The 14,008-nt window shown below is 39.5% G+C and overlaps 1 protein-coding gene across 1 annotated transcript in view; it reads left to right on the top strand.

Moving 5' to 3' along the window:
* Window positions 1–2,600: 2,600 nt before the first annotated feature.
* Window positions 2,601–14,008, top strand: part of LOC103605556 (phosphatidylinositol 4-phosphate 3-kinase C2 domain-containing subunit alpha-like) — a gene marked incomplete at its 3' end in the record, with an annotated part of 86,043 nt that continues 74,635 nt past the window's right edge. Inside the window, exon 1 of the mRNA XM_008590170.1 lies at window positions 2,601–2,684. The remainder of the gene's footprint in view (window positions 2,685–14,008) is intronic.

Raw genomic sequence — 14,008 nt, 5'->3', positions numbered from 1 at the left:
CCGGGGCCTTGGTGTTATCAGCCCCGCACTCTCCCAAGTGAGCCACGGGCCGGCCCAAGAGAGCTACATTTTTTTTTTTTTTTGGTCTTTTTCCGTGTCCGGCAACGGATCGCAACCCTCAGCGCTGCTCCCGCGCCTTGCTCAGCCAGTGAGCAGGAACCGGTCTGCATGTGGGATCCGAACCCTCGGGCGGGAGCGCCGCCGCGCTTCCCAAGTGGCGCACTATCCAGTGCGCCACCGGGCCGGCCTGAGAGCTACATTTTAATGGCCTTTCATAGCTGTTAAAATCTCCTTAGCCTGTTGGGGGAAGTGTGGGGTTAAAAGAGCATGGTCTACGCAGTCAGTCCCAGGTTTGGATCCCAGCTCTACTATTTAGTAGCCATGTGACATTGGGCAAGTTATTTTTCTCTCTGTTCCTCAAATTTCTCAGTGATGAAAATTCATAAAACACTAAGAACAGGGTCTGGCCTTAGCAAATACTCAATAAATGTCAGCCACTATTTTTTATCTGTGGTTTAAAAAAAAAAAAAAAGGTTGCCCATTTCTCATTTAGTACTGGAAGAATTTGGGAATATTTGTGGTACTGTGAAATTCTCCGTGGGAAGTTAGGATTGGAACACTTTAAAATGTAATGCCTCCTCCTCTATCCTTTCCTCTTACTTTAAGTCTTAAAATTGAAGCCAGTGAGAGAAAGGAAAAGTGACAAATGGCTGCCAGCTATGTTCTAGTTGGTTTCAAATGACAGCAGCACCAGTTTGTACTTTCCCCCAGAAGTCTGTGTTCCTTTGTTTACACATGTGTCTTCACAAGCCATTTCGAGACAGGTGAGATATGCGAAGAGAGGGCTACCTGTTCAGATTCTTGACACCTAGCATTTTGTACATGTTGCTTTTTTGAAATCTGGAGGATCATCAAATTTCTTTTCTTCCTCTTCACCTTATTGGGACCCTCTGGTTGATCCGAGCCTACCAAGTATCTGCCATTCAAAAGCCATAATAAAGTAATGAAGCCAGAACTGCAATTAAGGCTCTCTGCTGCTATCACCCTGGAAAAATATTTCTCATAAAAAAAAATAAGAAAGCTACAAAAAAGTTAAATAGTTCGTCTTCTCTGGAGACTCAGTGTTCTGTCAAGCCCTCTTCCTTCTAACCTGAAGGTACACTAAGTTCTGGAGCGGAAGCTAGGAAACCACCCTGATATAAATGTTTCCCCGCCTCTTTTAATCTTGTGAAAGAGCTACCAATTCTAGAAATTCCTCCTTTGATCAGAAAATAAAGCAGAACAATGCTGTGGAAGTAAGTGGATTCCTAAGGGACATTCTTCTAGGGTGTGTAAAGCTTGCCTGGAAATGTGTGTGTATGGAGGAGGGTGGAGTTGATGAAAAGCTAGGAGTAGGCTGGGTGGGTGGACAAGAGCTGGTAGCCACAGCCACAAGGTGTAATCACAGTCGCTTTTAGACTTCCCCATAGAATAGATATCCCATGAAGTCTCTCCGTCTCCGGAAAAGCGCAGGCATGTTTATTACAGCGATTAGATTACCCCTCCACACTCCCCTTTGCCCCCCAAGAAAAAAGAAAAAGAAAAAATATCAGACGGATTTCTTTCTCGTTATTTGTTGGAGGTAAGTTTCACCTTCTCTTAGAGCCTTTTCACTATATATACAGCACACACGCACATACACACATTTTAAAAACTGAGAATTGAAGCCTAAATCAGTCTACCACATTAGACTGTGAACCTCTGGAATATGGGGACTTCCTTCTTTCAGTGTTGTAAAACGCTGCCGAAATGAATTTGTATCATGTCCCAGCTTCACCATCTACAAATGTGGACACTTTTCCTATATAGCACAGTGTGATGTAATTTTTAAATTTAACATTAGAGGGCTAATGCTTTACAAGCATAATCTCATTCAATTCCCATGAGGAAGATATTTTGTAATATAAAAAGAGCCGTCTGGTTGTGAGTTATTATCATCAGGCCGTCTTGCTGTTGTGAGGATTAAACGAGACACTGAAAGCGCTTTACCTGCTATCAGGCACTTTACACAGCCCACGTGATGGGCTACTAATTACACATCCCGCAGCACCTGATCCACAGTGAGGACTCGATAAATCCTGGTTGGAGTGAACGATTTTTTCTTGCCTGTTATTTTCAGTGTTCTGTTCACAAACTAATCTCGGCGCGGCCTGGGGCCAAAACCACAAATCTGGGAACCGCAGCCCGGATGGAGGCGGGTGCGGAGTCCCTGGAGAGGGAACGGGAACAATAGGGTACTTCGGCGCCCAGGCGGGTTGGCGCGGCTTCGGACGCGGGGTTGGAGAGGCGGCCGGCTGGGGTTTCCGGAACGCCCCCTCCCCCCAGCTACCCCGCCGGGCGTCAGGACCTGCTCAGCATTCCCGGGGGGAGCCGATCCCCGGCCCCCACCACCCTAGCTCAAGCCTCACGGGACGCGGCCTAGCCCCGCCCACCACCTCAGGTAGGCCGCCCGCATCAGCCAATCCGCAAGAAGTCTGGGCGCAGAAGGCGGTGCTTCCCCTACCGGAAGTGACGTATGTGCTTGGCTGGCGGCAGAGTCGGCAGAAGCTCTACGCGGAGACAGCCAGCTGAGGGGAAAATGGCTCGGACCATTGTGGCTGCGGCTGCTCGGGTTGTGGTGGAGGCGGAGGCTCAAGCAGCGTGAGGTGAGGAGCGGTTGGTGCGGCTGCGGCGGTACCAGGGACCCGGCTTTGCGAGGGCGGAGAAGAGGAGACCTGGGGATCCCTGGATGGGAGGGTCCCTTGCCGCGGCCCCCACTCCGCCGGGTGCCCGCCTCTGACCCTCCATCCTGTACTCTTGGCGCTGCCCAGCCCGGCTCACCTTCTCCGGGCCTTGCGTCCACCCAGGTCGTGGCCATCCTCCCCGACGGGAGGGACAAGGGGCCCGCGTCCCCACCAGGCCCCTTCTGTTGGAGGCGGGAGTGCGTCTGGGAGTTAGTTTTGTCCCGAAGGAGGAGGGGAAGTCACCACCCCCTTGTCCCTCCGGACCGGGCTGGAGCCACAGTTCCCGGTCCTTTTTTCTCTTGTCAGATTGTTTGTTCTGGCGAGTGTGTGTGTTATGGCCCCTTCTTTCACCTCCTGTCCCATCTCCGGCCTTGGGGGCTAATGATACTTTTTCTTCTCCCTGGGTCCCCCACGCCTTTGCTTTTTTGCCGCGAATCCACTTGCTTTGGGAACACAGCATTATTTCACTGTGTATTTAGTGTATCATCTTTCTGGGAGGCCGGTCAGATTAAAAATATTTGCTTAACTCGACCTGAGTGACAGGAATGATAAATACTTATTTTCTTCACTAAATCTTTTGGCTTTGAAAACGAGATTCTCCATCTGTGGATTTTTTTTTTCGGGGGGAGCGGGGATTGGAAGGCAAAGAGGAAGGAGAAACTAAGCGAGGAGGAAAGTCTGGAGATAAAGAGAGAGCCTGTGGTAGTTCTTTCCCTATGTTGGCTTGATAGAAGTTGAGGTTATAATTATATTTTTATTTTGAACAGTGGGTGTTTGAATAGCATAAAAAACGAAGGAGGCCTTCCTCTTTGAGCAAGATTACTTATTAAAGAGGTATCCTAAAATTTTTCCAGGTGGGTGTCAGGCAGAAAAGCTCTGTTGAATAAATAGTTTAATATATCGAAGCATCAAAGTTCACAGAATAGAAAAAATGCAAGAAAAAGGAAACTACTCTTAGAGTGATGAAAACATAGTGTAAAGGGAGAAGACCGCACAGAGGTCCAGAAACACTGATTCCAGGAGAGACTTTGTATTTGCCTCCTTGGCTTGTGGTTCAAGTCTTCATAAGAGACTTCTTTAGCAGCACTGCCATAGTTGTGGTTGGTGCTCTTTCTTATTAACAGCAGCAAATTAGACTGAAGTAATTTAGTTTAGGTATAAAAATTTTTGAAGGTATTTTCTGTTTTAATACTAAGACAGTATTTGAGTACTGAAAAACATTATAACTGAATGAAAATAGTGAGATTTTATTATTTGTTAATTCAAACTTAGTTTAAAATGTGATTTTATATAGGTAGAAAGTATATACAGAGCATCTTCCATAAATTCCATAGATTTCTGCTAAATTAATCGATTCTAAAGCAGATTTTTTTCTTATGAAAATCTCTGTTGCTATTTGTTTTGTATGCATCTTGCAGTTTTCCTTGCAAACAATGTATTTTAATGTTTTTATCAATAGGTTTCACAATTTTTCCTGTTTTATAGAATATAAAACTTGGCATGCTTGCATTTAGGAATTTTAGAAACCACTATAACTTTGTAATTAGTGTATTTTAAGTGTATGATTCTTTCTTTGTTTCTCCTTTCTGCCATTAATAGTTCTAAGATTGCTACTCAATTCCCATGTCCAGGAATCTTTCTTTAGCACAGTGTTTTGCACTTAATAAGTAAGCACATTTAGTAGGTGAACTTAACACCTAAAGGAAGTGTTAAATTTTCCAAGAGCTCAGAGTTCTTATCAAAGCATCAGACCAACCTTTCAGAGCAGCAGTAGCACAAAGCCGTTTTTTAAAATGCTTTGTGGGCCGGCCCGGTGGCGCACTGCTACAGTGTGCCGCTTGGGAGCGCGGTGGCGCTCCCACCGAGGGTTCGGATCCCACTTGCAGACCGGCCGCTCACTGGCTGAGCGAGGTGCGGGCGCAACACCGGGGGTTGCGATCCCGTTGCCGGTCCCGGTCCGGTACGGGCACGACACTGAGGGTTGCGATCCGTTGCCGGTCACGAAAAAAGACAAAAAGGGGGAAAAAATAAATAAATAAATAAAATGCTTTGTAACTTGTCTGGCTTTGATAACATAAATTATCCATTTTATTAATTTACCATATTCCAAAAAGAACTAAAGGCAGGTAAATGATGAAGGTGAATGTTTTAGTGCAGTGCATTTACACAGTAGGTGATTTGATTTGATAGTTGTACCTGAGCAGGCGTAGAAATTAACCCTCTGAAAGATCTTAGAGTTCCAGAGGGCTTACAAGGGTGCACGGTACTGCAAGAGTTCCAGGGGTAGAAAAATGAATGAGACAGTGCTTGCCCTCAGTATGTTCTCTGGTCCATCTGGCAAGACAGACATACAAATTATAACAGTACGGTTATAAGGGCAGTGGTAAGTCTAAAAGTCCTGAAAAAGGATGTGATCACCAGGGCTAGGAAATGGAGAGGGAATGAGAGTGGGTTTGATGAGGAAGACGATGCTCAAGTTGAGTCTTAAAGGATGAATTCCTTCTGTTAATGAGGACAGGATGGATAAATGTGATCAGCTTCTAGGTGCTGCTCTGCTTCTACCAAGCAATGAGTTACCGAGCAAGCTGCTTAATACCTTGGGTACCCATTTTCTTATTCAAGATTTGACTACGTCTAAAGCAGTACTGTCCAATAGAAATATTATGTGAACCATAAATGCAAGTCACATATGTAAGAGATTTTACATTATTTTTTCCCCTAAGTCTTTGAAATCTGGTGTGTATACACCTACAACCCATCGCAATTCAGAGGAGTTGCTTTTCAAGCACTCAGTAGCTCCATGAGGCTAGTAGCTACCACATTGGACAGTGTAGATCTAGACTATGAAAATTTTGCTTTTCTATCTTGGGTTCCTGCTTGAAAAGGAAAAGCAACTCCTATGAGAAATATATTACTGGTAATTTCTAATTTCTAATCATTTTGATGGTATTCATATATGATGGTCTTTTGAGGGGAATTGTGGTTGTACTTGGAAATATTGTAGTAGGTATCTCTCAGGTTGTTTGCAGGATTGTGGTTGGGACTAGAAGAAGCTTTGCTTTCCCTGCCTCTGTGGTGGAGTTACATTTTTGATATCTTTATTTTGTGCATTTATATATACTTTGTATCCTTTTTCTACACGATGTGTTATTTCTATTTTTGTTGTTGTTGTTGTTGTTGTCTTTTTCGTGACAGGTGCTCAGCCAGTGAGCGCACCGGCCATTCCTATATAGGATCCAAACCCGAACCTGCGGCGGGAGCGGCGCTGCACTCCCAGTGCTGCACTCTCCCGAGTGCGCCACGGGGCCAGCCCGATGTGTTATTTCTAACATGATGTATACAGAACACAGATGTATACAGAGAGAGTGCACACAGACATTTTAGGCAGTTACAAGGAGATTTATACCATTTTAAACTACTTTTTGGATTTTTTTAATTTTAAATTTAGCTATTTGGGTACAAAAACAAGTGGGATTTTTAAACACTCCTTTAATGGATTGGAGTGCAGTTATTGTTGGCTTAGCAGTATTTATCTTTTAACCTTGAGAATGCATTAAGATACTATATAATTACCATCCTTACTATTAAACATAAAGTTATCTGTTAATCTTACAGTACAGTTACATTATTGATATGAATAAATAATGTACAGTGTTGATTAACTTAATTTGCTGTGTACTGATTTTGCCATCCTTACTATTAAACATAAAGTTCTCTGTTAATCTTACAGTACAGTTACGTTATTGATATGAATAAATAATGTACAGTGTTGATTAACTTAATTTGCTGTGTACTGATTTTGGTTAAAAAACACTAGATGCTTATTTTAGATAAGATAACTATGATTAACAATAAAGTAAATAACATCCTTACATTTGTATTGATTGATGATTATAGATTGACTAATGCTCCCCCCATCAACATTACTGTGAAGTAAATAGAGTAAATATTCCCATTTTCTTGAAGGGGAAAATGAGGCCCAAAGACATTGTGACTTGTTTAGCATAATACTTTAGAGGAATTGCTTGAACCCAGGTCTTAAATGCTAAGCCCAGTGTTCTTTTCATTGTATCTCTTTATATGGACTATATATAGCATGTACTAGGTTTTTGGAGTATGTGTTAAAGAATGGGTACTTCCTGCCTTAGGATCTTTATATCTCAACTAAGGAGGGACCAGCTACGATCCATATAGCAGAAAGTACTTTAGTTATTAAAAAATGTGTTAATGGGAAAGAAAAGATGTAAGGAATAGTATAGTTATGTTGAAAATAGAAAAGAGTTAATTAGGCAAGATTTTTTATTTTGGAGTAAAGGTTTTAGATCTTAAACTGTTACTATAGAAAGAAGAAGGTGATTAGGTTTCCAGGACAGTGTTATTTCAATGTACAGGGAAAAACTTAGATAAGAGAATATAGAGTATAGGTTTCAGGAAGGATTTACAAGGCTTATTTGAAACAATGACAACAGGATAGAGGTGAAGTAAGAGATGAGAATAAATAGACATCTGCAATAAAGAGTTTATAGGCCAGTGGTAAGAACTTTTATATTATCCGGATGATTCAGGAAATCTTATCTCAAGGCTGTGAATTCATTGTGGCTGGAGTAGTGTGGCAGACGTGGAAGGTTAAGAGGGCTGAAAGAGGGGTCGGTGACTATAAATAAGCAGCAGTGTTATGCTTCTTCCTGTTGTGAAATGAGTAGGGACTTGATAAAGAATTTGATTGTGAGAAGTGAAAAGAATAGGCAGTGTTAAGAAAATAATTTTAAAATATGCAGTATGGGAAATCCTAATTGAAACAGTTCATTAAAAAAAAAAGTACTTTCCTATAAAAACAGAAATTGGCAGTTTACCTTCAGAAAATACCAGTAGAAGCAGGAAGAAATTAAGTATTAGTAAAGTTCTACTGTGAAATGAGAGGAAAAAGCAAAGATAAAATCTTCTTTCAAGATAAAATGGTATGGGAAATAAATGAGAGGAGACTACAGAGGGAAATCAATGCAGGTACTTTCTGCTGAGGTGGGGAAAAAACATGGATATTGATGGGAGAGAGAGACACATTTCGTTTTGAAAATGACTGTCTAATTAGGGAATAGGAAAGCACATTTTATCAAATGTTTTATTTACAGTTTTTGGAATTATGTGAAAGATGTATTTTTTCCCCCCATGATAAGCTTTGAGGGAGAGTTAACTATTCCTGTAAGCAAAACGATAGTGCTGTGAGTAGCAATGTCCTAGTCCATTTTGTGTCACTATAACAGAATACCACAGACTGGGTACTTTATAATGAACAGAAATTTATTTGGCTTATGGTTCTGGAGGCTTGGAAATTCAAGACCATGGTGCCGCCATCTAGTTAGGGCCTTTGTGCTGTTAAAGGCCTTTGGCAGAAGGCAGAAGGGCACGAGAAAGCAAGAGTGAGCAAGTAACAGAAGGGCACGAGAGGGTAAGAGCGAGCAAGTAAGAGAGGGCCAAACTCACTTTTATAACAACCTACTCTTCCAACAACCTTCTAATGCAGTAACGACATTTATCCACTCATGATGGTTTGCCTTTTAAAGTCACCCTTTAATGGTCCCACCTCTTAATACCATCACAGTGGCAATTAATTCCAACATCAGTTTGCAGGGGACATTGAAACTATAGCAAGCCATAACTACAATGATTTATTTACTAAATCACTTTATAGATGTTCATGATGTAGTTTATAACCTTTCTGACACCTCTTTACAGTTTAGTGTATGTCTTTTTTAGACTACAGTGTTGAGTTGCAAAAAGGTGCTCTTTGGCTCTAGGGAATATGGAATAGTTTATTTTCATCTGACTAGATATCATAATGACATTTATCAGACTAGAATTCTGCATATATTGAAATGTATGACATGACACATCAATTGTTTAGGGTTCTTTTTTAAAGTCATCTTTATTGAGGAATAATTTACATATAGTAAAATTTATCTGTTTTAGGTGTATAGTTCTTTTGAATTATGAAAAACAGCGACAGTTGTGTAACTGCCACCACCACAATTAAGATGTAGACTATTTCTATCAGTGCAAAAAGTTTCTTTATACCCTTTTTTAGTTAATACCTTCTGTCCATCCCCCAGTCCCTGGCAACAACACCTTTGTTTTTTATTACTATAGTTTTGCCTTTCCTAGAGTATCACGTAAACGGGCAGATATAGTATATAGCCATGTCTTTTTCTTTTTTTGGTATGTAGCCTTTTGAGTCTGGCTTCTTTCATTTAGCATAATGCTTTTGAGATTTAATAAGATGGCATGTTTTTAATAAACTTGTTTAGGAAATTTACAGAAAAATTGTTAAGTTTTAGACTTAAAGAAAAATCATCAAGATAGTAAGGAGAATTCCCGTGAATGCTGGATCTGGTTTCCCCTATTACTTTTTTATGTATGTACGCTATTAATTTTTGCTAATTGTCAAAACCACAAGGTTCTACGATTAAGTTTTTTGAAGATGGGAAACTGTGAAGGTTTCTGTCAAGATGATAACTTTCTAATGACTTTTATTATGATAAGTTATATATAACAAAACTTGTCATTTTATCAGTTTTTAAGTGTACAGTTCTGTGGCATTAATTATAGTCACAGTGTTGTACAACCATCACCACTGTCTATTCCGAAAATTTTCATCAATCCAAACAGGAGTTCCATACCCATTAAACATTAACTATTCATCCCCTACTACCACTTGTCCCTGGTAACCATTAACCTATTTTCTGTCTCTATGAAATTTACCTATTTTGGATATTTTGTGTAAGTGTAACGATAAAATAATTGTCCTTTTGTGTCTGGCTTATTTCACTAAGCATAATGTTTTCAAGGTTTATCAATGTTGTAGCATGTATCATTATTTTTTATGACTAATATTCCATCATATATGTGTACCACGTTTTGTATATTCGTTTTGGATACTGGTTTGTTTCCACATTTTGGCTATTATAAATAATGTGGCTATGAGCGTTAATGTATAAGTATCAGAATCCCTGTTTTCAGTTCTTTTGGATATACGTCTAGGAATGAAATTGCTAGATCATATGGTAATTCTGTGTTTAATTTTTTGAGAAAACAAACGGCTATGAGCGTTAATGTATAAGTATCAGAATCCCTGTTTTCAGTTCTTTTGGATATATGTCTAGGAATGAAATTGCTAGATCATATGGTAATTCTGTGTTTAATTTTTTGAGAAAACAAAGTATTTTCCAAAGTGGCTGCACCATTTTACATTCCCCCACCAGCAAAGTATGAGGGTTCCAATTTCTCCACATTCTTACCACCACTTGTTATTTTCTGGGTTTTTTTTTTTGTTGTTGTTGTTGTTATAGTCATTAGTAAGTTTGAAGTGGTATCTCATTGTGGTTTTTTTGTTGTTGTTGTTATTGATGGATCAGAACCCTTCACCTTGGTGTTATCAGCACCACACTCTACTGAGTTAGCTAACCTGCCAGTTCCCCTCATTGTGGTTTTGATTTGCATTTCCCTAATGACTAATGATGTTGAGCATCTTTTCGAGTGCTTATTGGCAATAAGCTGCCTTTTTTAGTAGCAGAAACATACTGATGTTTGTTTCAATAATTGGGCAAATATATGTATTTTTAGTGCCTATTATATTTAATTTTATGTGTGTGGGGGGCTACTTCGATAAGTTCATGGAGATTCATATTATCCTTTAAGTCTATCTTTCCATGAACTATCTGAAGTACCTGTGTGTGTGTGTGTGTGTGTGTGTGTGTGTGTGAAATTTTATTTAACCCTGAAAACACTATGAGATGTTACCTGCATTTTACAGATGAGAAAACTAAAGGCAAAGGGAGATTAAGTAACTTGCTTAATTAAAATCACACAGTTAATAAGAGGAAGATCTGATATTGAGCTCAGGTTTTACTACTTAGGTACATGGTTCTTTCTCCTCTCTGTTATCACTGTTCTATAAAACTGTCAGTTTCATGTGACTACTGATGTCATGTGAAAACAAAATTTTTTTAGCCATAGTAATTGATTGAGTTTTGGGGGAAAATTCTAGAAATATTTGTATCTGTTTTTCATTGTTTATCTTTATTCCCTATTTTGGGTTTCTCGGTTGCAACTCAGTTTTATTTTTTCCCTATCTTAAACCATGTTGGAAATGCAGGCATATACCATAATATTCAGCACAAAAGCTTTACTGTTACTTGTAATGTCAAAGTATATGTAATGATTCATGTCAAATGAATGAACCATGAAGTAGTCCAAAGTTCAGTAATTATCTCCACAAAGCAGTAGTACTGTTGGGATTCTGAATTAGATTGAAAACTGCTTCGTCAGCAGAATGACATTCAGTAGTGACCTCTTGCTGTGACAGACATATTCCACCTTCCTTGTCCCCCTCCCAAACACATAGTGATGACACACATATGCAGACATAAGAAGTTGTTCTGGATGGATGCCCTGGTTGTACCTCATGTGTAGAATGTTGCTCTTAAGGGCTGAAGGTGGAATAAGGACTGCTAGTGCTTATTAGACTACAGTGTAGCCATTACTTTTTGCCAAAGTAGGAGAATTAAGGCCTTTATTAATGTGCTTGTAGTACTTGTGCAGTACATAATCATAATAATAGAATGGTATGGAAGTTAAAGAGTGGGGTGGGAGCCAGCCTAGACTCACCCATCTTTAAACTTGTGAAGAAGATTGTGAAAACTCTATTAGCTTTTCCAGTGGCTCACTCTTTCTTATGCCCAGCTTGTGGCTCCAATTTCATCTTTTCCCTAACTACACTATTAAAAATGTTATCTCACCCCCACCCCAACTGCACTAAATCATTCTCTATCAGATTAGTGGGTTTTTTTTTCCATTTCATTTACTATCTAAACTTATCATTTCATTTATTTGATTGAATCAAACCACTTCTTAACATTTTTACTGCTGTCATCCTAGTCCAAGTCATTATTGGTTCTCCTCTAGAATATTTCAGTTATCTATTAATTGGTCTCCCAGTTTCCATTTTTATTTTCCTTTATCTATCTTCCATAGAGCAGTAGGGATCTTTGAACAGTGTAAATCAGATCACATAAATATCTCTGCTTGAAATCCACCTTTGACTTCCTATTACCCCTAATAATTAAGTGTAGCAGTGTCTCCCTCCTCCTCCCTTGGAGGTATATTAAATTTAATTATAAAAAGTTCTTATTGGTAGATGGAGATTTTAAGATTGGGGGGAGAAGATTTTGATTTTTGATAGTTGAGCTTAGTAATTTACTCTTTTTTCTTTCTTGTGGCTGGCTGGAAAACTTATTCTTAATTTTTATAAAAAAAAAAGTTTCATTAGAAATCAACAGAATAAAGTTAAGTACGGTTCAAATGAGGAAGTTATATTGTGTCATACCTTCAACCTAGAAATACAACTGCACATTTACATATCTAAATTTGGATAAAAGGATTAAATATTACAAGTCAAATTTAATATTACAGAATTTAGGAGTTAGAATTAATCTTATCATTCAGTGTCTAACCTTGAAAAATTGGTGTCCTGAGAGGTGAAGTATCTAATCCAAGTAGAAATAGCTAGTTACAATAGAGCTGGGGCAAAAACTCAGTTCTTTTCTTCTAACTCAGAGTCCTTATCATTTGTTAGTCCATGATGCCTGTATTTAGCAATTTTTAAATTGAATTTCTATTAACAACTTTGGATTTAAGGATGACTCTCAAATGTAAAACTTGATTGAATAACAAAGCTGATTTCTAAGGAAATAATCTTCAGGGAATGTCAGTTTCTAACTGGGGGTGGGGACGGGGGCTCTTCAGGGTTAGTTGTTATTGAAAGAACTGTGAAAACAATTATTACATAGTAGTTGGCTGAATGTTTAAAGTCAAGTAATATATTTGTTGTAAATGGTTGACTAGTGCCGAGGCTTAATAAATAACAAATGTCTTTCAATAACAGTTGTTTTGTGGGGATTCTTTGTAGTTGGTGGACCAGAAGTAATTATTTTCTCATATGTTAAAAGGGTTGTATGAAATATGAGATGGGGTTGAGTTTAGTTGTAATGTAGCTTATTCAGCTTGTTAAATAAAGTCTATGATTAGATTGATTCACAAGGTTGGTTCCTAGGAGGGTATTACTTTACTATATCAGCAGTTCCCTGAAGAGCAAGAGTGTCATCTATAAACACATGTTTAAACAAATAGGTGAGCTTGTACATTTCTTTAGGCCTGAGTTTTTGGTTAGCTTTCATCATTAACTGAACCTAAAACTTCTATGGAGATCTGCTCAGAGTTAGCCAAACTGCAAAGTTTGAGGCATAGTCCTCCATAAAACCACACTTGCTTCTTTGACACAAACTATAAGTTTGGGCGGGGATTTCCAAAACTGTCCTTAGGTTTTATAACTTGCTGAAAGGACACATAAAACTCATCAAAAGCTATTATACTCATGGTTATGTTTTGTTACAGGGAAAGGGATATAGATTAAAATCAGTCAAGGAAAGGAGTGCATAGAATGAAGTTCAGGAAGGTTCCAAACATAGAGCTTCTCGTGCTCTCAACCCATGGAGTCAGAATGCATTGTTTTTCCAGTGTCATTGTGTGACAGTATGTGTGGAGTGATGCCAGCTGGGGAAGCACACCTGAGCTTCAGTGTCCAGATTTTTTTTATTGGGGCTTTATTACATAGGCTGGTTGATTAATGGATTGCCCATGTGTTTGAACTCAGTCTCCAGGTTGTATTTAGACTGACACTGCATGACCCAAAGTCTCCATCCTAAATCACATGGTTGGTATTTCTGGCTGGCCAGCCCCATCCTAAACAAAGACACTCCTGTCAGGTATGACATAGATTACCTCCTAGACACCAAGGGCAAAAAAGCAAAAACCTTTTTTGGGCAATGCTGATTTATTTATTTATTTTTTTTAAGCAGATGGCCAGTAGGTGGATCCGTACCCCCTTGACCTTGGTTTTATAGTACTGCACTCTAACCAACTGAGTTAACTGGCCAGTCCCTATGATATATGGTTGCTTGCCCCCCCCTTTTTTTTTGGTGGCTGACTGGTAAGGGATCAGAACTCTTGACCTTGATGTTGTCAGCATCACACTCTAACCAAGTACGCTAACTGGCCAGCCCCTAAATTCTTTATTACACGAGATTTTTTTTTTTTTGTCTTTTTCCGTGTCCGGCAACGGATTGCAACCCTCAGTGTCGCCCCCGTACTGGACCGGGGCCGGCAACGGGATCGCAACCCTCAGTGTCGCCCCC

The sequence above is a fragment of the Galeopterus variegatus genome, unplaced genomic scaffold (genome assembly GCF_000696425.1).
Source record: "Galeopterus variegatus unplaced genomic scaffold, G_variegatus-3.0.2 Scaffold5898, whole genome shotgun sequence".
Classification (NCBI taxonomy): Eukaryota; Metazoa; Chordata; class Mammalia; order Dermoptera; family Cynocephalidae; genus Galeopterus; species Galeopterus variegatus.
Note: the sequence above shows the minus strand (reverse complement) of the source record. Positions and strands in the feature narration are given on the sequence as shown.